Consider the following 24,444-nt stretch of genomic DNA (forward strand, 5'->3'; position numbering starts at 1 on the left):
GCCTCGCGTATAGGACGCTGCAGAGGTATTGTAATACGCCTATTTAGTGCTCAACTTAGGTATCTAATAAACATTCCCCTGGCCCTCCCAAGTAAGTCTTCGCCCCGTCGGGGTGTGCGTCTTGAAATTGTAATTATATAATATTGTATAGGACTATATAGATGGTTAATTATTGCGATTGATTTGGTCGTACGGTGGCGGGCTAAAAACTAAACTTTGCAGTCATCCGGGCCAATTATATAAGTTTAAGTACACAAAGCAGGCCTTGGGATTCACGTTAAGACCACATTATTATAAACCATCAGAGACCGCAAATCGTCCAGGATTAGAGTTGTCTTTGATCACCGTTGTTAGATTATTATAAGCTGCGATCCTAGAGAATATACGTTAGGTGGCTTGAAGGGCGAAATATGATTTGAAATTATTTCATAAATTGTTTTTTTTTACAAGACCGAGAAAAATATATAAGCCCATAAAATAATTTGTATTCATTCATATAAGTACTTCATATAAGTAATATATATTTTACAATATTTTATTTTATTTTATTAAATAATATACGGGATATATCACACCATATATCCAAATTTTTGAGATTTTTGTACTACTTCTTAAAAAGCGTATTGTCTAACAAGTTGACGTATAAAATTCGAGTAGTTTTGAGTTATTTAATTTTTTTCCACCAAAAATAATAGAGATAATAGATTTGGAAGATAATATGGGGGCTAAGGTAAGTTGAACACATTAGTAATTATTAATTAATATTAATCCATCAACATTTATAATTTGTGAAATTGGTCCAAGTTTAATAAACACTAAATAGTATAACTTACCAAAATATTACAAAAACAAATTAGGGGAATAACTGTTTAAAAACATTTAAAAGTGCAAAATTGTTTTTTACCCATTCCTATAATAATAGTAATAATTTTTGTGATAACAGAACATAATATTATTACCATTACAGGCACTATACATTTGTGCAGAACAGCTATTATAGTTGCTATAAGCATATAATATCGGGGACTTTGGCCCATCGCCGATATCAAAAAGTATTAGTTTTATTTTTTTTGTTTTATGAAAGTAGGTACCTACTTAATTTTAAATATTTAACAGCAATTACTATTTATTAGGTTTTATTTCAATAATTTCATATCTTGCCGGTAACGTTAGTTGAGAATTTTAGATACACTGCAGACTCTATTATAGCCACAACTAGACTAACGACGAAAAGGCATTTTCCAAAATTTGAAAAATAATTCCAATCCACCAAAAAGTGAAATTGGCCATTCGTGCACCCAGCCACAGATATACGTATAAATGTGACGTGTGTGCATTACATAAAATCGGTGTAGACGTTTTTGATTAAACTACTTTACAGTCCGACGCGGTCTTGGCACTAACGAATGCGGTCTCGCAGTCAAAATGATTCCATTTTACCAGCTTAGGCAGGTATATAATATACGTCACGGATTTCGCGGAGAAAATTCAACTACAATCATAGTCACGTAGGGCATCGTAGATGAATTATGTCCTACACACGAGGTCGTCAGCGTATATAAGAGCTACGCAGCTCATAATATATTAATAATGACTATACTATGTCTAGGATTCGTTTCTTGACATATGATTATGTCTATTTAAAGTGTAACAGAACGACCTGACAAATTATTAATTATAAATAACATTAATAATTGTTCTATAATATGCAATCAATATTAAAATTAATGGTTTTTAGAATCGATAGATACTCGCAACATAAGTACCGCATAAGATGGTTGTTTTTATTTATTAATACTGAAAACAAATAGTTTTTACGTTTTACCAATCGAAACAGCCACTTATATAATTTTTAGAAAAATGTTGACTGTAAAAACGTCTATTCAAGTCGAGTAGTTTCTCTTTTACAATTTTTTAAAATATTAATATTTTTTTGTTGTAGATTAATGATTCAAAACATAATAATAATGTAATAATTTCTTCAAAATATTCTTTTTGGGAATTTTTGAATATAAGTAAATCATAAATTATTTATTATCAATATAGTAAAATTGTCATAATTTTTTCTAGTATCTATTTTTCATTTTTCATTTTCCAGCTCTTTATTCTGTTATATCTTGTATAGATATTATTATTAATTAAACTTGTGAAATTCGAATGTGTTTCGTTTTGTTATTCAATACAACTATATAGATATATAACTAACGCTTCGATTTATGAACCAAACTGATAACTCCAAGATTTGATCCCGAAATCATAAATATTTCAACCAATCTGCATTCGATTTTAGTGTGGTGGGTTGTTAATTGTTATGGTTTGAAAACCAAATTACTGAAATGAAGAAATATAATTCTATATTTCAAATAATGATTCAAGAACGATCTGCACTTGCAGTTATTAGTGCAAGCCACATAAATACTTATTACGGTAATAAATAAGTTATTTTATTATATAATATAGTTTCCAATTAAATATGTATGTTTATGGTATTACCTATATAATTGTATTATGTAATTATTAATAATTTGTTGTTCGAACCCTGTGGATATTTTTTAATGTTTGGTCTAGAATAAAAAGAGAAAAAATGCAAGTTTGTTTTGGTTTTACCTTGAAAATCAGTGTTTATGATAACACTATACTACGGGTAAATTTACACTCAATAACTCATAAGGAACTGTCAATATGGCAGCCGAAAAAAATATTGATTCACTGGTGACCCACATGTATTAGTAACATTTTCGTATAACATTTTGTAAGTTTTTAACTAATTGTTTTTCGTATTTAAAACGTCCTTACTTGTAATTACGTGTAATAGTTAATAGTGTTCGTCTAAACAATCAATAATGTCAACGAGGTATATTTATGACCTTTGAACGACGTTTACTGCAGTCCTAATAATATATCATTTATCTACTAAGTATAATATGCTATAACTATCAATAATGTAGCAGATTCCCCCGAAGTTATAATTTAAATAACATAAAATCTAACATCTAAACGGTCTCTATCCAAATAGTTTCTGTCCAACAAGGTCAACGCATAAACTTAAATTTCGTAACACTAAACTTACACCACCACCAAACAGTGATTTATATTGTGTTATATAAATCAATATTTTAAACCCGCGAACGTCGACCTATAAAAACAAATTGGACGGTTTTCAGGTAAAGGGGCAAAAGTCTAATTTTGACTTTTTCAGATTTTGCATACATTTCATGGGAAATTTTCTCCAGTGTCCACTGTTATTTACATATTATGATTCTTTGTTATGGTGATTAATTGTAGAATGCGGTTGTAACTTGTAATATTGTGCACTATAGTCGATTCGAGTAATATGCGAATATGGTCTCAAGTCAAAATAAAATAAAAGGCACAAGTCATTAAACAGTTATTTTGTGATGCAGATAGCCACGAGTCACCAGACTATACCTAAGTAAAACATAGTTTTAAATATTTTCAAAAATCTATAAAACAGAAAAGAAACATGAAAACCGAATATTAAATGGAATTAATTCAATTCGTTAAGTTTTTTAGCTTCTCCTGATAAGTATAGATTCTCTTGATTAGTGTCCCCTTTACCCGAAAGCCACCCCTAACCGTCTACTACCCCTCAGTGCCGGTGTCAAGATATGCGTGGGCACAACAATACATGCATTTCGTGTCTTAACATTTCCGTCGAAACGCCTTTTTCTCGTCGGTATTGAAAATCGCTTAGAATATCATCGTAACACCTGCAAACGTTTTGGAGGAAAATCATTCAAAACGTCTATTGCATTACGCCTACGCCCGAAGTGTATTCGGAATACGCCATTTCTGGGAGCCATTCTGGAGCAGTTTATTCGTATGATTACGCCATCCCCGCGAGTCCGGATAGTTAGGTACTGCAGCTGCTTCGTAAACGGTATATGATATTATGGTAATATTCTATGATATTGTTATGCGCTACGCCTTTGGGAAATTATTTTATATTATTAATAGTATTATTATTATATGTATTGTGAATGCGAGCGTACACGGCATTTGAAATAATATTGTGATAACGTACGAATAGCGCGAATGTGTGAGACGTAAAATGCGCGAGGGTGGGAAATCGTGTTTTCCCCTTTTTCCATGTAGGTACATATTGTTATGGTATATTTTATATAGCTCACGCAGAATGAAAGAAAAACCGGGAAAACTGTGTGGCACAATTTGCGTGTATAACTTGAATATAATATTAACGTGGAATATTGGACGATATTGAAATGGTGTCCATTATAAGGAAGATAGAACATATGCCACTAAAATACTCTTTTCACATTTTTTAGTTTGGTAAATACAATAGGCACGTGTTGACATTACAAAAAAAGTGTGTTTTATTGTGCTCACCAAAAGTGCACATTAACTGCATTTTGATAATATTCGTCTGAAATGTGTATTTTAGTTTTTCCATCTTCATCATAAATCTTCTTTTTGATCTATTATACTATGGTCATCTGGCTGAAATACTTTGTGTTAGGTACTAATTATTTATTATTATTAAGTGAAACACATTGTATATACGTTTAGTGTAATCGTATAAATGTGCGCGTGAGAGTGTCAGAGTGTAACAGATAAACGTAATTGATTAACTATTATGTAGGTACAAACTAACAAAATAATCAAATACAGTTCGTTCAAACCAATAATTATAATAATTTTTTGTTTATGTTTAATAATTATTATTTGTCAGTACCTAATATTAGTAAGTTGTACACAGTATTCACGAAACTATGATATGTATTAATTTCAGGTATACATTTGTAGTTAACATAGATGTACCAGATGACCCATGTAAGTGTCTAGACTCATAATTATTTTAAAAAGTTTGGACATACTTGTAAATAAAAATAACATTATACCTATATATAGATTTTTATTGTTTAGATTTTTCAAGTTTTTACTTTTTTGAATAACAACATTTCATATTTCTAAGCAGAATATTTTCGGTTATTTTGATACATAAAAATTAAATTTCTAACTAGTAGTTAATAACTTATAAGTTATACGTATTTGAAGTTTAGATATTCAGAGTACAGTGGAGAAGAGTACGCAGGAAACTGTTGGTCCACACCTCCTCTGCTCTGCTCATCTCAACTTTAAATAGGTACCTACTTAAAACTAATTAACTAAGTACTCGTTCAAAATTCAATTTATACGTTTCGAAGTAGGTATGTACTACAAAAAATCTTCTAATTTGGAATATCAAAATGAAAAAAGTGAAAAAGTACGAAAAATCATTGTATAAGAAAATCGATTCTGAGCGAAAACGGTCAGTCAGCTTATGATATTACTAAGTATATTTGATGATATTATTTGAATAAAGTAATTTATATATATAACCTAATTACGTGGAACCTTGTTTTAATTTTTCAATTCTTAGCTATAAAAGTTGAAAATTTTATACATTTTCAACTACAAAATATTTATAAAATTTGTCAAAATTCGAACTTTAAATGCCTATAAAAAAAAAAAAATTGTGCCTATGTATTTTTAATATTTTTCAACTGCTATTGTAACAACATATCAGGAGCCTTTAATTAAATTTTCACGCTTTTTTACCCAACAAATAAAATTTTATTGATATTCATAGAAAAAGAGGATAATAAAATTGGCAACAGAAAATGTTCCTAAACAGTTCAAAACAAATCAAAATATTTTATATCGTGTATAGGAAATGCAAATATAAACGACCAGTAAAAATTTCATTTGTTTTACAAATTTCATTTGTTGTTCATTTGTTTTAGAGTTACACCAAAAACCAAAATTGATTTTGCGTAAAAATTCCCTTTTTCCCTTAATTTTTATTTTGTTTTTCCCGGCGTTTTTGAAAATTATTGGGAACTTTAAAATTTAACCTCATGAATGCACCAACAATATTCACTTTCCCATCTAACAAGATACTGAAGTGGAAAATCGAAGCATTATTTCGACTCCTTATCGTGTACACAAGCACAACAATAAAAATGAAAAAATAAAAAAATAAACCCACATCATTGTAAAATCAATACATTCATCGTTCCACTCAGAATCTAAAGTGTAACTTGACGTAAAAAAAATAGAAACGATAAAATATTTTTATTTTTTTTCAAAATAGTTGAAACTTTTCCAAATAATGTATTATCGGATTTCATTGAATCGTATCAAAAATAATAAAATATTTATTCATAACCTAATGCCTACAATTTAAGAAACGCTCAATTTCTTTTATCATGGTATTCCGATGAGTCTGAGGCCTTCGGGATTTTACGAAACACAAATATTATGGAATAGTATAATATTTGTATTATTATTGTTCATTATTATTCGTTATTATTCGATTTGCGTTATTGGAAACGTCGTCATATAAACGTCCTCGGAACGAAGGAAGTCTATATTATATACAACCATTAGGTATTCGAAAAAAACAATGCCGTCCGAGATCGATAGTGTTCAATTATTTCCATCTCAATATCATATTGTGTACTGCACGTCATCGTCATCATAATAATATTATTGACTCGAATATCTTACTTATATAATAATATTAAATTCAACTGTAGTTGTTATCATATTTTATATGAATTTCTGTACTATGTTGGCTCGTGACGTTTATATTTTCTTTCTGTTCAGTATTATTATATTATTTCAACAGAGTATAACATGAGTAATATATATTTATATGACGCTGGAGACTCCATGTCCTCTGTTATGAAATTCGAATCACGCAACGTCCACTGTCGGTCTAAATGTTACGTACGTTTTTCGTGTTTTTTTCTCTCCGAAGACTTCATCATTATTTCAGTGGTTGTTTTTTTGTGTTTGTATGATATATTATTACTTGCTTCCTTATACCAAATTGTAAGTTGAAGCTACCGGTCAGTTATGCGTTGGTAATTGGTATACCTATACCTACCATAAATTGTTATAATAATATTTTTCTTTCTTCCGTTTACTGTTCGAATTGAATTCACTTATTTATTTTTACGCAACGATAGACATATAATATACGGTTGGATACGGTTTGAACAAAAATAATATGTGTAATAAGGATGACATTTCATTCGATTTGTCTGTTTCCGTTTTATATGGACGCGTAGCTGGTGTACTATCGTACGTCTAAAAACGAATTTACCGATTGAACAATAATAAGCTTCCGGAAAATAATATTTTGGGAAGTTGTAACTTGTAAGAATGTTATTTAAAACTATATCACGAGGACGATTCCGATCTTGCAGCGAGATAAATAAACAACAGATAAATCGCATCATATGGGATGATTCATTTGACGCAAGACACTCATTATTTCATAAAACACTAAAGTTTTTGAAAATATTTATTTAGCACCATTTTAAGTCGTTACAAAAAAACATTTACGGAAAAGAATTATATTTTTTATCATGATTTGTTTAAAAGTTTTATACTCTTCTGAGTGACAAATCTTTTTTAATTCATATTCCAAAGCAGTAAATATTGATCAGATTAATTTGATTTGTACAACTCCGTTTTCGAACAAGAAGTTTATTAGCTAGTTAATATTATTATTAATATTATCAGTCATAAATATTTAAAGTTTAGAAGACCGGAGTAGCGGACCAAAATGTTGATGGATATCACTACACCCTGCTCTTCTATAAGTGCTTTAAATACTTATAACTGAAAAAAACTATTAACTACTCGTATAAAATTATATTTTTTTACATATAAGTATTCCAAAAAATATTCTTTTTTTTGAATAAGGAAAATGAAAACACATACTGTCATTCAAAATGTTAAAGCTGTTAATGACTATGACTATGTATATACTATATATACTATAAATTGTAAAACTAAGTACCTATTAAAAAATGAGAACGGTAAAAAATAATAAAATACTACTCAAAATTATGCAAAATAAATATATTCGAAAAACATTAGTGTTTTCGGAAACACAAATGAGTGTCTTGCGTTAAATGGACAACTCTATATAATATAAATGTCTATAAATATCATATAATATTATATATTAATATGTATTATTATGACTGGTACGACTAAAAATATTGGTCGAAACAATGCCGTGCGTCGTTCGAGGGCCTTATTCATTTTGAAAGCCAGCAAGATATGGCAAGTGCATCTTTTTATTGTTCCACGAAAAAGCTACTTATGCATATAATATAAAACAACCATAAAGCATCCCTATTGTTTCAAGGCACACGTCGTTTAGTCTTTCCATTGCTCTTTTTTTTCTGTATATGAAAAACGTCAATATTTTTGTTTTGCATGTTATTGCAGTCTAGAACGTTTGTATGGCATAAACGAATAACAAAGTAAATATTATACCTACCTAACCCGGATGATACAGCGTGGGCTTAGAGGTACTAAATACACATTTTTATCCATATAGGTTTAGATACTAATGCTCTATAACTCAAGCTCACAAATAACGATGTGGTCCCATAATTTAATGAGTTAACGAGAACTTAAATGAATACAATTTAAAAATTTGTTCTTTAATAGTTATCTGCGAATAGAACCATTCGTTGGTTTTTACAATTCACTTATTACCTATTATTGTGGGGGGGGGGGGGGGTGTATTTGTGATTGCACCTACAAGATAAAATGCTTTCCCAAAAGAATAGGCAATGCTAAATTATTTATTTTTCTGATGATAGCAATGTCATACTAAAAACATACATTTAAACCGGAACAAAAAAGTTCTAAGAAGAAAAATTATATTAACAAAAAGTTTTTTCTGTAAAACTACTTTTTGATTCCAAACAGAAATTTTTATATTTTGTATTATTTTTATTTTACATGCAGTTTTGCTAGAACAAAACATACATTTAAAGACCTGAAGCCAAACAAATTTGTTTATATTTGACAATCATTAAAAATCATTCATTATGAATGAAGATAATATTACTGGTTATAGTTTAAAATTACTCAATCTAACGATTTTGATTAATTAACATATTATTAGCTTTGGTTCTAATCCCAACTGGAGGTAGTTGACAGTCCGTGAAAATGTACCTACCGATAATTGAATGAAAAAATGACGCATGGTGTGAGATTCGAACCCTCGACCTATAACCACCCGAGTACTGCACCACTGACGCGCGAGCAATGGGCCACCGGGGTCTTGTCGATTTAATATCCTGTGCACTCCTATTGGTTCGATGCGCAATTTATAGTTGTACGGTTTATGAGAAATGTGACCGTGTAGCTGTCACGTGTATAATAAATTGTGACAGATAAAAATATTTTAAAATTATTTACTTGGGGTTTCGTGATTATAATGATTGATGAAAAAAAAATCCTGTTCACCGCGCTACAGGACTTTGGTGGTGCATTGTGAGTTTAAATCGCGAGGCAACTATAAACTATCGATTTCGTAAAACGATTCTAAACGGATATTGGTAAAATCCACTCTTGATTGTATTATTGTTTCTTCCTAAGTACGCATGTTGTACGGTTGTCGGTAGTTTGCGTTCAGAAAATCTTTCATAGAAATCGTAATTGACCTCTTTAGTCCAAGTGGTAATCGTATTTAAACTTGATTTCCGATCTTTAATCATGGCTACATTAGAGTTTTTGAGTTTTTGATTGCCATTATTTTTCAAAACGTGTTTTCCGTAGAAAAATCAAAAAAAAAATATATAGGTAGGTACGCTATAACTGCATTTTATCGAATAAAACAATTTGTACTTTCTTCGTAGTTCTGTTGACTGTTGGGAAACAATTACGATTGTTTCAACGTTTCGTGTTGGTTGTAAATACTGAATAGTATATTGTGAGGCAAGGGTGGGAACACACAGCATAAAAATATGTCTTAACTATGGTAAAGATATTTTCAAGAAAATAATATAGCTGTCAAAATATTTTAAAAAGATGCGTAAATAATTAGTATATATTTTAGTTATATTCTTTGACCAAGGAGTTCATATTTTTGAAAATACTTTATAAAAAACATTTACAAAACATTTTTACGGAAACTTTATAAAAATATTATGTCAACATTTTTATGCAATCATATAGTACAACATTTTTTTTACCATGAGAAGATAATATTTATAAAATATTATTTGTCTAATATTCAATATTCAAACACTTTAAAATATTCACAAAATATTATCATTTCCCAAATGCTGTATGGGCCAGTGTATAGTGTATAGTGTCGGCAAACAACGGTATTTCGCTAACAGTTTTTTTTTTAATTTCAGAGAGACCGTGGCAGAAATGGTTTGACACGACGAAGAGAGATGTGACGAGAATAAAAGCAACACTCAACATGGCTACATCGTAGATAATAGAACAACGGAAGGCATCGGCAAAGTATCTAAACGTCCCGTCGTTTTCATGTGCCAAAAAAAAAAAATATTATATTATATTATAGGTCAGAACGCGTTGGCATACGCAACAAGTGTTAGCGGCGGCAGGAGAAAGTTTTCGTGACACTCCGACTTCGTTTTTTTCACTGCCACCCTATGTATTATCAGCTGCAATATTGTCATATTGTATAGTACGCCACTGAACCGTATATGGAAAATATACTGCACGACCAACGGTCCAGTATACCCTTTAAGTGCCTGATCATAATATTACAAAAGGCTGGGCAAGTTAATGACATTTTTTAACTCAGTTAAGGAATGTTGATAGAACATTTTTTCAAAAGTTTAAAGTTAATAACTATTTTTTTAACCCAATTATAAGTTAAAATTTAAAACTGATATAGAAATACATTTACTTACTAATTTAAGTGGAGTCAATTTTTTTTTTTTAAATATAAAAATTTCCAATAAATAGTTAAGATAATAAGATAATACAAATAATAAATAACAGTGGTCACAGACAAAACATTTACTATAACAGTAATACCTAATAATTGAATAAGTAATAACTTAATCATCTCATTTTAGTATCAAAAGTATTTTATAATTTGTTCTTTCAACAATTGTACCAATTACCTAGTATTTATTATTATAAGCACGCATTATTAATTAATAATAATTTTATTATATTAATTATTAAACGTAAATTGGATTTGAATGACAATAATTCGTTTTTTATATCAAATTTATCTCAATAAAAAATAAAAATCAATAACCTAAGTTCATACAAATTAACTGTAAATATTTAATATATCAACTAACGCTTAAGCCCAGCACTGGTATCATGACTCCGAGTTTTGTAGGTCATCGTATGCTATACACTGCAGTTAGTTACCATAACAATACCATCCTTTTATTATGCATTTATTTGAATTTAAATTGTTTATATTTCTAGTATATGTACTTAATGACCGTAATTTAAAATATTTAGACCATTAATGCAATTTATGAGTCGTTTCTGATTTAATGATAATATTTTTTATTGCTCATGATAATAAGTTTAGTTGATATGGAGCTATATTATGGTTATACATAATATTGTATAAAATAAGTGAAATTTTAAGTCTAGTACATATAGGTTACCTACGTCTTATTATATTCGGGCAATTTTAGCAAATAATAAAATGCTTGATACTTAAATGATATACTTCAATGACATAACAAATTTTAGTGCTTGGAAACATTGTAGGTAATTTACTCCTTAGTTTCTGTTGGTATTTTTATAGTGTAAAATAATATATCAAACACGTCATATTCGATTAATTCTCGAAAAAAGTAAATATTATAACGTATTTGATCGAGATTGACAAGATTACACAACACGTCATATTCTGTGTACAAGGTGCTAAGTTTTAGGAATTTTTTTTTGATTTTACATAAATTAAAGTCATTACAAACTCTAAATACGTACAAATACTCGTTTTAGATTCAATTTTTAAACATCGAAATCCTCCAAAAAAGCACATGATTTTTTGGAGTATGGAATTACAAATGTATGCTTAAGTATTGTAACTTGTAACCAAAAACGTTAGTACTTTTCAAGAAAACAAGTGTATGCCTAATCAATTGCCTTTGTCAGGCATTTCATCGAGAATAAGTTTGAAACTATTATGAATGATATGTATGCATATTTTATTATTACAAAATACAAGGTTTATAATTACAATTTTTTTCAAGGATCGAGTCAAATTCTGTTTTTTTTATAATTTTATTTTTGTTTCCTAACTATTTTAAAATTAAAATAATCACCCCAAAGGTCCAATTCAACGGTTAAAATATTTTTATCTTGTATACCGCAGTTTCACACCATGTTTGTCTTCGTATAATACCCGACTATCTACTAAAACTATTTATTCTTCTCCTGTCAACACATTCAAACTTTCAAAACTATATTTGGATACTCGATAGAAATTAGTTATCTACCTTTAAGATATTTACATAAATTATCCTTATAAAATATATAATTTATTGGTTACCTAACTGAGATTTTGAAGAACAACTCTTTTTTTTTACTTAGATCTCAGGTAAACCAAACATCTCTATAAATAATAGTTACAACAATATTTGTGGCTCTTTAATTAATACAGTTATAATTATTTAGGTATAAAGATGGTTATTATGAATATTGATAAAAATGAAAAGTTATTACATAAAATGGTATTTGCATTTGTTCAGGTATTTCTGTTATACTCTTTATAGAGGGCCTCAACGTAGAGTGTAAAGTATGAAGTTTTAGTCATTTTTTTTGATAATATATTGGAATTAGAATGTAAAAATAGAATGTGAAAATATGTAAAGGAGAAAATATAATGTTTTTATTTCTTCTAGTTTCTATGCAGTTATAGTCATATTTTCGTCATTCCCCAGAGATGAAATAATAATATATTTCAAAGCGAATGCCAACGTTTTTGATGTGCCAACGTTTTTCACGATTCACTCGTGGCTCGTCGACTAAATCCAAGCCTGGGCAAGTTAATGATAATTTTTAACTGAGTTAAGTTAAGTTGATGGAAAACATTGTAAAAAGTTTAAAGTTAACAGTCAACCTAATTTTTTTTTAACTCAGTTAAGTTGAAAGTTATATGAACATTTTCAATTAACTTATTAACTTAAGTTAAGTTATTATTAGTTTTTTTTTAATATCTATATAAATACCCAGTAATATATGGTTTAAAATAATAAAAATCATAAATATTATTAAACACAGGAAATAGCCAATAGCTTTCTATACATAGATTTAAATTATTAGGTACTGAATTAATAGAATTATGTAGTAGGTACCAAAAGCATACGAAATTGAAAATGCCGAAATAAATACAATATTTTGATTTATAAAAAAATAAATAACTTATTTATGGTGGAAATATTTTATGATATGTTCTTGAGAATTGTAAATTTGTGATATTTTGTAACTTTATAATCAATATAATAAGATAATATCATATTACTTATTAGTTATTAGGATTTATTAATTATTATTATTACAATATGCCCGTATGCCTCAGTATGGCATGGTACATCTTTAATCTTTATATATACAATACACCTATATATTATAATACAATATATACCTAAATGGCTATTGCTATAAATTATAATAAGTATTTACTATTTAATTAAGTTTATATCAATGCAAATTAAATTTTAAAAAGTCAAGTTAAAAAGTTAAAATTAACTTAACTTTAACTTTTTAACTCGTTCATGCCCAGGCTTGGCTAAATCTGCCTCGGCTCGGCGATCTCCTCTCTCCGCGCGCATACGCTCACCACTATACTTGCTCTGCGCCCCTCCAGTCTTGTCGGTGTACCTAAGTCACGCGCGGCATGTGCTACTTTAATACTTATCTACGTCTATGGTGTATAAGTATCGGCGTACCCACCATTGAATAATATAATACAGTTCAATGGTACCCACCATGAACTAAGATAAAGTTAATAATGATAGCCACGGACTGCTTTATGTGCGTATATCAGTATATCTTTATCACGTTGAGCTCCACGGCTATTATCGCCGCGCCGAAAATACGTCCGGTCGACACCTGAAGCGACCCGCGCTCTGCTATCTGTATTTTATCCTCTGTACATAATTAATAATAATTAATCGTATTGTTACATAAATAATTAAAGAGTAGACGTGAATAAAATATAAAAACTGATGGTAGGTACTGCTCGTCATAATTTTTATTTCAAAAATAAATTCAATAATTATTAGTGATGGAAATAATTTTATATTTTTCAATCATTGTGGATACTGAAGGAACAGCGCTGTAAACATCCGAAGATATGTTACGTCAAAAGGTTATTAATGTTATTAAATTAATTATATCCAGACGTAACAACAGCCATCAATAATATAGTATATAATATGGTATGTTATTGTTATCGACATTCGAAGACGTCGTCATCTCGGGGAAAATATAAATATACACACTACAAACAAACAAAAAAATAAAAACCAATTATACCATTAGATTCTTGAGACAGCACCTGATCGCCAATCATATATTTGAAAACGTTATGTCATCTCCAATCAAAATTATGCACCGGGATGATTGGACCATATCATTTACATGGTTCATTATCCCGGTACTGGAAAATGTGGGATAATTTTAAACCAGTCTAGTTTAGCGTATTTTTAGCATATTTGTGGACGTGTCGATACTGGCGACCAGGGCATGGTTGAAATATACAGGTTATTGCATATTGACTAGGATTGTTATCATTATAAACAAAATGGCTGCGTAAAGGGATATCACAAGTATACATTTTTCTTATCATCAAAAACACGCTGACAAAAGCTAACAAATTCAAAATTCCTGCGAATGTGTACTTGATTATTATTGGCTCCCTTTACGCTGCCATTTTTGTCCTGATCTTCAAATATTTGATCTAGAAGGAGTATGGATGCAATAACCTTGTATATTTCAGCCATGAACCATGTTATAGATGTCGACTACCCGTCGACCGTGGCGTTTCAATTTTCAACATTATTACCATAAGAAAATGTTTGATGTTTCACATCTGTCAGGTGTCCCGCGACGGCTTAGTTTTTTTTAAAAAAAAAAATAAGTATAAATTCCGAATGTTTACAATATTTTATTTCATGACTTGTGATTGTGGTCGCGTCATTTGTTGATTTTTTGTACGGAAACTATATCGCGTCGTCGTACTAATTATCAAGAAGAAAAATGCGTTTTTCTTTCTATTTAAGTACCTGAATAAAATTATTAATTGGATTCCACGTTACGTTTCACCGAGCCGTTAATTCAAGCAAACTATTCTAATTAAGTCATTCTATATTATAATTAAAACATCTCTGATTATATTTGTACAACATATCCCGTTTTATAATCATTATCGTAACACAGGAATAAACTATATTAGCATAAAAAAAAAAATAACCAGAATTAAAATATGATATATACGTATATTATAAAAGTCTTGATTCCTACCGAAATATCTGGTGAAATTTTCAGAATAAAGTGTTTTATAATATTATGCATTGGTATCATAATATTGTTTATTTCTTTTGTTATCTATTACCATTTTATGATCGATTTCAAATTGACTCTGCTAGGTATAAAATATTTTGTAAACCGATATTTTTTCAATATTTTATTCCTTATAATTTTGCATTTTATTATTATTCATTTTTACCAGCCCCTTACTTTAATTCTGTTTATGCAAAATAAGTGCGGAACACGAGACGAAAAACTATTGGTCAATAAATTTCTCTCAATTTCCCCACAATTTTGACGCGTGCAAAACAACTTAAATTTTCCTGCGTACCCTGTTTTCGTGGACACACAGTGTATAATTATACTACCTACATCGGGTATAAATAAATTAAAAAGAAGATGGAATTCCAACAAACTGATTGACACGTAGTTTTCGAAAAGAAAAATAAACGTTCTGTACGGCTGCTATCGGCCAAATTGTCGTGCTGATTTATAGGCCGATTGTTCAGCCATTCCATTCGCGACCCACTTAACCGGACACTTTTATACCCTTGTTTTCCATTTCTCATCTAGGTTTAAACTCGAAATCCTCGACGACGACGTCTACTCTGCAAAGGCCGGTAAAGCGAAATCTAAATGATCGGACCGTTTTCAAAGTCAGCGCAAGGAAAGTGGAAACATTGCGAATCGTCCGAATTGACGGAGCCGTCTGGAATTTACAGACCTAAAGCTGGATTACAAAATGTTCGTGTTGGTCAGGGTCGTTATCGGAAATTAACGAATGAGTGCGCTGCTGCAAATGTCTATGCAATCCGAAGTTTCACACCCTTCCAAACGTGTCCGGAGAAGATCACGTTTTCGGATACACCGTGTACAAGTTCGTTTTCGACGAGAAGAAATTAAACTGCAAATGAAAACGACGTTAATATAGCAATAAACCATCGTCGAAAATATGTAAAACAACATTATTTCCTAACAATTCGTGAACAATTGATGGAAAAAACGTTTCGAATTCCATCAAACTATTCGAATCATCCCAATCGTTATAGTAACGATGAGATCGGGAAAGTCGTTCCGTCGTATAATTGTGGAGGTTTCAAGTGTATCTCATCGTGAGTAGATCAATGTAATAATGGACGTGTTAAATTTTAATTAACTGCATAATATGAAAAACAATTAACTGGACTGAGACTGCTGGGTGAACCAGCCTGTACTTTTGAAGATATTTTGTGATTATATTTATATTATTTTTTTTTTTTTGTGTTTACTACTATTAAAGTTATTTATTTTTTTATCAGTAATACGGTAAATGAAATCCTTTTCATGAAAAATATCCCGTATACATTTATTATATTATTATAATAATATAGGTATCCTAATGGCTAACATATTATAATTGATAAGTCCAATGATCTATCGTATGGTATGTATGGATCGTGTTTTAATTATATAAATAGCTTAAAATTATTTGAAATATTTGAAAAAATTAACTGTGTGTGAAACATGATAATTTTAGTGATAGTGAATATTTTTAGAATCACAAACCAAATCAATAACCTAAATATAAATATTTTTTTTTTTCATATAAACATCAAAACATCTAATCACATCAAGAACTTGAAACTACGCTTACTGCCTTACGACGATATGTATTTTCGATATTTTGTAGGTATTCCTACAAGTAAAATGTGTGTAGAAACTTGTATTCACTTTTCCAAATTTATTAATGACTATTAATAATTACTCAAATATAACACTTTGAACATTTTATAATATCTAGAAAACGTTAGAATAAATATTTGGTGAACATTTTAAGTTACTACTGCGGTTATTCATTATTTCGAGAAGCACCGGAATTTTTACTTTTGACCCGGTACTATCTAGGTCTAATTTTCTAATAGAACCCACAATAAAATCTGAAGACTGAAGCATTTTCACTTCTTTAAAAGGCGATGACAGACAAAAAAAAGCTTCCCTCAAAATCCAAAACAATCAACGCATCGAAATCTCGGATTTCTGTTTTGGGACTTATAACAAATGATTTCTGTAGAAATGGATATGAATGAAATATTGGATGTACCTATTCATTATTACCTCAATATGAATGGATTCTTGAATATTTAATTATATCATATTTTTTGTCACAATTGAATCTTAAGGTCTTGAAGCATATGGACTAGAGAGAGTTAAAAATGGAAGGGACCATTTTCTTCCGAAAACAAGAAAATGTCCACCTCACTGTAAGAAATCTTCAAAAAGTTCGATTAAACTTCCCTCCAAATTTTATTTTCAATTAAAACCATATTGTGTGTTTGCAAAGCTTTTTCAAAAATTTACTAGCGATATTTTGTGTCAGTAAAGCTATCAATAACTTTTTGAATTTGTATTTCTCTCATTTTATTTTATATTGTACTTGTTACGGTTGTGGTATACTCTGTATAATATATAGTCGAGCACTATTATAGTATGCCTGGTCAATGAAATAAATCGAGTTTTTTAAACTCTGCAGTGACGAGCGATTACTATGTTTTCGTTATAAATACAACGGCGGTGGAGTGCACTTACCGGATCGGACGGTTTTGATTTTACACGGCGACGACGTTACATATTGTTTTACTTAAAGTTTTTTTTTTCTTCTGTTTTTCTTTCAACCACAACCGACGGGGAAACTTTTTTTGTTTTTTTTTTATACCAAGTTCATCCCGATTCAATAATTAGTATTGTTCTCTTTTTCTCGCGAATTACTTTGACTTGGTGTAAAAAAAAACCAGCGATTAATGATTCTATACATGACTCAATCCTTATATTCAGTATTTCTCTCTCTCTCTCTCTCTCTCTCTCTCTCTTTCAACGTGTATTGTACAGTATTACAAGTTACGTAATGTGTTGTATGTGCACCCACACACACATAATATATGTATATTATATGATATGCACCCACGAAAACATTGAAGTCGCTGTGTAATTTTATATATTTTTAGGGCCAAAAATAAGCTAAATATATTATTTTTAATATTCTTTTAGATCATATTATATTATAAATAGGACATACTTACGAGTGTGAAAATATTTATTACATTTTACTGCTGAAAAATGTTCAAAACTAACACAACCATTATACCCATGGTGGGTCGTGATTTTTTTCTTTGTTTTTCACGCACAATAGAAATTAAATTTAAATAATATAGACTTATCGGTAATTAATTTTCATTTACTTATCAGAATTCATTGTAATTATTTGAAAAAAAATAAATCAGAAAAGAGTTTTTTACCACTAACTTATGCATTAAATAGAGAGAACTATTATCCAAAATAGAGTATCATCACACGAAAAAAATCATGATTCAGTATGATCACATCCGGCTTGTGACGTAGTTCTACCCTTTTGATCGGTCAAGTTTTATAACAATAACATCTTAATGTCATTCAATATCAATAGTGGAGAACATTACTTTTATGGAGACAAAGTGAAGAAATAATTGAGCAGGGTGTGGTGTTTGTGATACCAAAGTATTTGTGTTGCCATGCTAAAAACTATATGATTGACGAGACAATACATTAGAATATGTCAATATTTAATTGTTAATTAATAAAGTTCTATTTGAGAAGTCAGTACATTTTTTATACGATGTTAAAGTTATTGAGAACTCAAATCGGCTTTTGAAGATTTAACAAACATTCTTAAACTTTGAATTGAAATAATTTAGAAGAGGATTTTGAAACCAAAAGTCCTTGACATCCTCAAAAAAATATATAGATTTATTATTCGAAACATTAAATTATTTAGCATTAAAAACACGAATTCCTGTCTAGCTTTTTCGTTGAGTTCTATTCAATCATGGGGTCTCGGTATCTTTTTAACGCCGAATATTTGACCTCGATCACATATTGAATCGTAACTTTCTAAACAGTAAGTTTTTTAGGACTTTACACACGAACTTTCTGTTTCATTAAAAAGACAAGACTCAATATTGTTTTTGCTTTCCCATCCTCGTCCAGTTTAATGACTGAGCGCATTATGCGTGCAAAATAACATTTAATGATATTTTATAGGTATACTTTTATATATTGTATAGTCCTATGACTATTAGTTTGACACAACATTTTGGGTATTGTGATTTTCAAAGAGCTGTTTTTTTTAACAAGTAAGCACCTCGTTCGTTGGATATTTTGGATTTTCTTTTTTTTGTCATACTATAGATATGATGTACATAATTCCTTATCACGATCACATATATGGAATATTTCTGTCTGATTTTACTGCATCACATCTTATCATATACCTTTGAAAATGAGTATGCTTCCTTTGAGTATGCTTCTTTTTTTTATAATTAAACTGACAAATATGTACGACGTAGGCGTACATTAACGTATTTTATCTTTACACCACTGTAATATTATAGTGGCCACAACACTAAATTGTAAATATTTTTGATATTGAACTGACGTCGCAAAAATGATGATTTTAAAAATGACCGTGACTTAATCGTGGGGGAAGGGTTGGGTTGTATCATTCACTATCTGTAAAATATATTTATCATTTGACCGAACACACGATCGTGTATAATTTATATCATCTACATACATTTCTTCTCTACCATACTATAATATTCGAATATTTCAATAATTTTGATTAAAATATAGATATCTATGATAGGTGTTTTTGAAATATTTTGACGGTGAAGTTATATACACTAATTTGAAATAAGTTTTGCAGTCATCTTCCGTTCGACTATTTTTATCCACAGCCGGAAGCAGGTCATCTCAAGTCCATCTCATCGGGTGAACCGGTGTAACTGAAAACAGAAAATCAAACACGACGGGAAAACGTGCTTTGAGTGTTCGGAGAAAAAAATAAAACATATATCTGCAAATACTTATCACACATGAAATGAAAGTTTAGGTATATATCAATATACTACGTCTAATATTAAAATACTATAATATACGCAGTGCACACGTAATGTGGTTGGTGGTTTAAATCATCTACGAACTATAGTGCACATCGATTTAGTAATGTCGTACATAGGTAATAGTGAAAGTAGCGTAGTTTTGAGGGGCCGAGGGGTGGTGAAATGGGTAGGTTCTAAGCCGTACGTTATAGATTTTTTTGATTTTAGATTCTGAGTGGAACGATGAATGTATTGATTTTACAATGATGTGTGTTTTTATTTTTATTTTTGTGTCTGTCATCACCTTTTAGGACAGTAATAATGCTTGGATTTTCTTCAACAGTATCTTTTCTGATAGGAAAGTGAATTTAATTGGTTCTTTGGGGAGGTCAAAAGTAAAAATTTCCCAGTAGTTTTCAAAAGCGCCGTGTAAAACAAAAGAAAAATTAAGGAAAAACGGGAATTTTTACGCAATATCTATTTTTGAGAAAATCAATTTTGGTTTTTGGTGCATCTCTTAAACAAATGACCATAGGTACAAGCAATTTCGACTGAATGTTTATATTAGCATTTTCTATACACCATAACATTTCCCTAATAATTTGACTTATTTTGAGCTTTTTACGGACATTTTCAGTTTCTATTTTTTTAGTTTTTTTTCTATAAATATGAATAAAATTTTATCTGTTGATTAAAAAAGCTTGAAAATTTCATAGAAGGCTCCTAGTATATTGTTTCAAAGGCAGATGAAAAAAAATTAAAAATCCACTGTCACAATTTTTTTTATAAGCATTTAAAGTTCAAATATTGATAAAATACGTAAAAATAACGAAAATTAGCAAATTATTTTGAATTAAAAATTCATAAAAAAATTTTTTTTTAAATGTAATACAAGATTTTTCATAAGTTTACCCCTCTCACAACACATACAGGACAAATATACCCGGCATATTGGCGTGTTTAGGATTGTTTAATGGGGTATTGGGGTGGTTGAAATAATGGCGAAGAATTGATTGCAATATTAATTCTATTGTACAGAATCGTGTGTACAAATATACAACAAAAAATATTATCATTTCTTTTAAATGTTGATTGAAAACCAAAAAAAAAAAACATCATAATACATCATAATAAATGATTTAAACTGTCAAAAAACGGTATATAATTATAGCGGCTTAAAATGTCTGGCAGTGAGGTTGTGGTGGCCACTACCACCAACACCCACCCACACGGCATTTAATATAATATATTATGAACTGTACGTGTACGGATGCACCTAGGTAATTACACCGTATATATTATGCTTAATTTATTATAATTATTATAATGTCGCGACCAGGCTGGTCCGACAGCTCTGCCGTCCGGTCTCACACATGTGCGTTAATCTGATTTCGCGCATGGGATTACAATGGGTGCATTGGAGCACTGCACACAGTGAGCAGAGCATGCGAAAATGATAATAATATTATTGTTAAACCTATAATAGCAGCAGGCAAGAGGACGGGCGGGCTCTATTAAATTTGATTTTAGTCTTGTCCACCGCCGCCAGCCGGGTACGTTGTGCAAATATAATAATATATTATGATATATTACTGCCCTCCTGAGCTGAAGTGCCGACAGATGTGAAAACGAGCTAAAGTCAATCAGCGAAAATTCAATCCATCAGCTCGTTTAGTCAAACACGCCACCATCAGTTGGAAATATTGCTCATCAAAAACAATATTATGGGCAACGTTTAAAGTTTAAACGTTAAAAAGCCGAACAGAATAGAAAAAAATGGGCAGTAAATATTGTAGAAGGTCCTGGCATTTTAGCTTAGTCCTCAATGTGACACTTACAAATATTTTTAAATTATCAACATTGATGTATAACGCTATGATAAAACTATTATATTATTAAATAATTAAATAAGATTCTTACTTACGGCGTTCTTGCTTGTTAATCAAGTTAAGTACTATAAATAATCCAATAATAAGGATCAATGTAAAAAGTATACCTATGATAATATTGTCATTAAAAATAATAATTTATCATATATATTTTATTTATATTTCATAGTATTTCTAGGGTAAATTTACATAGGAAAGCACATAATATTATCATGCTATCATAATATTATGAAGAATTGAAGTATACCTAATGCACCATGATTTAAAAAAATGTAAAATATAAAATCACGTTTTCTCAAAAATATTCTTCGGTGACTTGAGGCATTTTAGCTTACATGTGCAGGTTACGTATCAGTGGCGGCAAAACTTATATTATGTGTAAGACAACAAACAGTTTTTTGACCCATCTCCCACCCATTGATTGATATTATACACACCCCACACCCACTCTCTCGTATAGGTATTTGGTATGTCATAATATTATATAAATAAATCAAGCCATAAGGTAACGCATTTAAATTTTACACTTAAGTCAACAACCCAGACAGGATTTTGTAATGATAATATTATAATAGTATTATAATAACGTTATACTAATATTATTCGTTATTATAATGTTATAATAATATTATTAATCAAAAAATTGCTGTCTGGGAAAATCTAGTGCACCTATTTCCTATCTAACATCCACCCACGACCCATTCGCTTAAAAAAAAAAAATTACTCACATACTGCAGACTGCGCAGACTCACCGAACTATCCTCGTGCCGCCACTGATAACTCTGATAGGTCTGGCTGACCCGCGCAAACGATAGGTGACTGTAAAAAAGTATTATTGTTTGGGGCATGCACATAATATTACTATATAATATTCCAAACTCGTGACAAGATATTTTTGTAATTTTGTCGTAATCACGTACACTCAGGTAAGTCTAAAGACGATAACATATAACTGTAAAACGGTGGTAGGTAATAGGTACATAAGGTGGAACACAAAAAATGTCGTTAAACAAATATAGGTGGGTATTAGGTGTAGCCAGTATGGCGGTATAGGTATAGGTGGTATTGTACTCGTCGCGGTTAGGTGTGGGTACAACAAGAGACGGCAAATTTTAGACATTCTCGATGGTTTACATGGTTAGGTACAATAAGAACATGAAGTACGCTAAATGCACCGATACGCAATTTACATATTGCATTGAATGCAGACAATGATATTATTTTTATTGGGTATATTCGTGTGGGTTGATTAGTCCATAACCTCATGCGATCCTTAACAACACTATAATAGAACAATGCGTTGCGCGTGGTCTAGCGTTTATTATAATACTATTATGCCAAGATATTAAAATTGTATACGATATATTATATACTCGGAAGTACTCATGCAATGCGATTATTTTCTTTGACACTCAAAATCAATTAATTATTGAGATTTTTGGGGGTTGGATTTCAATCAGTCTTTAACGGTGCTTAGCTGTTTAAATATTTATATTTTCTATGCATGATAGTGTCGGCCATATAAGTTATTATTATTATTTATAAGAAATAATATATTTTAATTTTATAGTATATGTTATATAGTTCATAGACCACTTCACTCTTTAGAAATAATCATAAATGTGATAGCCGACTGTTGGATACTTGAAAATGAAAAATAATGGAAAATTATTGTGCTTTAAAATAATTTATTGTATATGATTGAAAATAATTATCATCGTTTTAAAAATTAAATTAAAAATTTCGTTTATGAAATGTGATGATTTTGTTATGATTAAAAACAATTTGGTACCTACCACAGTAGGTTGTTTTAATTTAAAGTATGTTATAATATAAAACTATGTATGGTGTTTTGTGTTTTAGAAATGACATCGCATTGCACACAACCGTAGTATAAGTATATAATAATATTTTAGCATAAAGCTGGGTAACTCAGTTAAAGATAAAAACTCATTTTATCGAAAAGTATTAACGCTTTAGAAAATATAATTTCCACATACATTGAAATGTTTTTTTATCGTTACAAATTTATAGTTTGCAAGTTTTCTACTTTTTTTTAATAAAAGCATACATTTTTTATTCATATTCCACTGCATGTTTTTACGAGAATTTCAACAAAAAAAAATTAAATTTTTAACGAGTAGGTAGTTATAACTATTAAAAGTTTAGACGAGCAGAGTAATGGACCAACATTTTGCGGGCTACCTCTGTTTTACTGCACTTCACTCGTTATAAATAATTAACTACCTATGAGTTCGAAATTGGATTTTTATAAATTGAAATTCTCAGAATAATATTCTGTTTAAGAATAAAAAATCAAAAATGTATGTTGTCATTAA

At 29.9% G+C, this 24,444-nt stretch overlaps 1 protein-coding gene across 3 annotated transcripts in view; it reads right to left on the reverse strand.

Moving 5' to 3' along the window:
- Positions 1–24,444, reverse strand: part of LOC132936224 (calcium/calmodulin-dependent protein kinase type 1) — a 442,174-nt gene that overhangs the window by 76,835 nt on the left and 340,895 nt on the right. The window lies entirely within an intron of this gene.

This window comes from Metopolophium dirhodum, chromosome 1 (genome assembly GCF_019925205.1).
Source record: "Metopolophium dirhodum isolate CAU chromosome 1, ASM1992520v1, whole genome shotgun sequence".
In the NCBI taxonomy this organism is placed as follows: Eukaryota; Metazoa; Arthropoda; class Insecta; order Hemiptera; family Aphididae; genus Metopolophium; species Metopolophium dirhodum.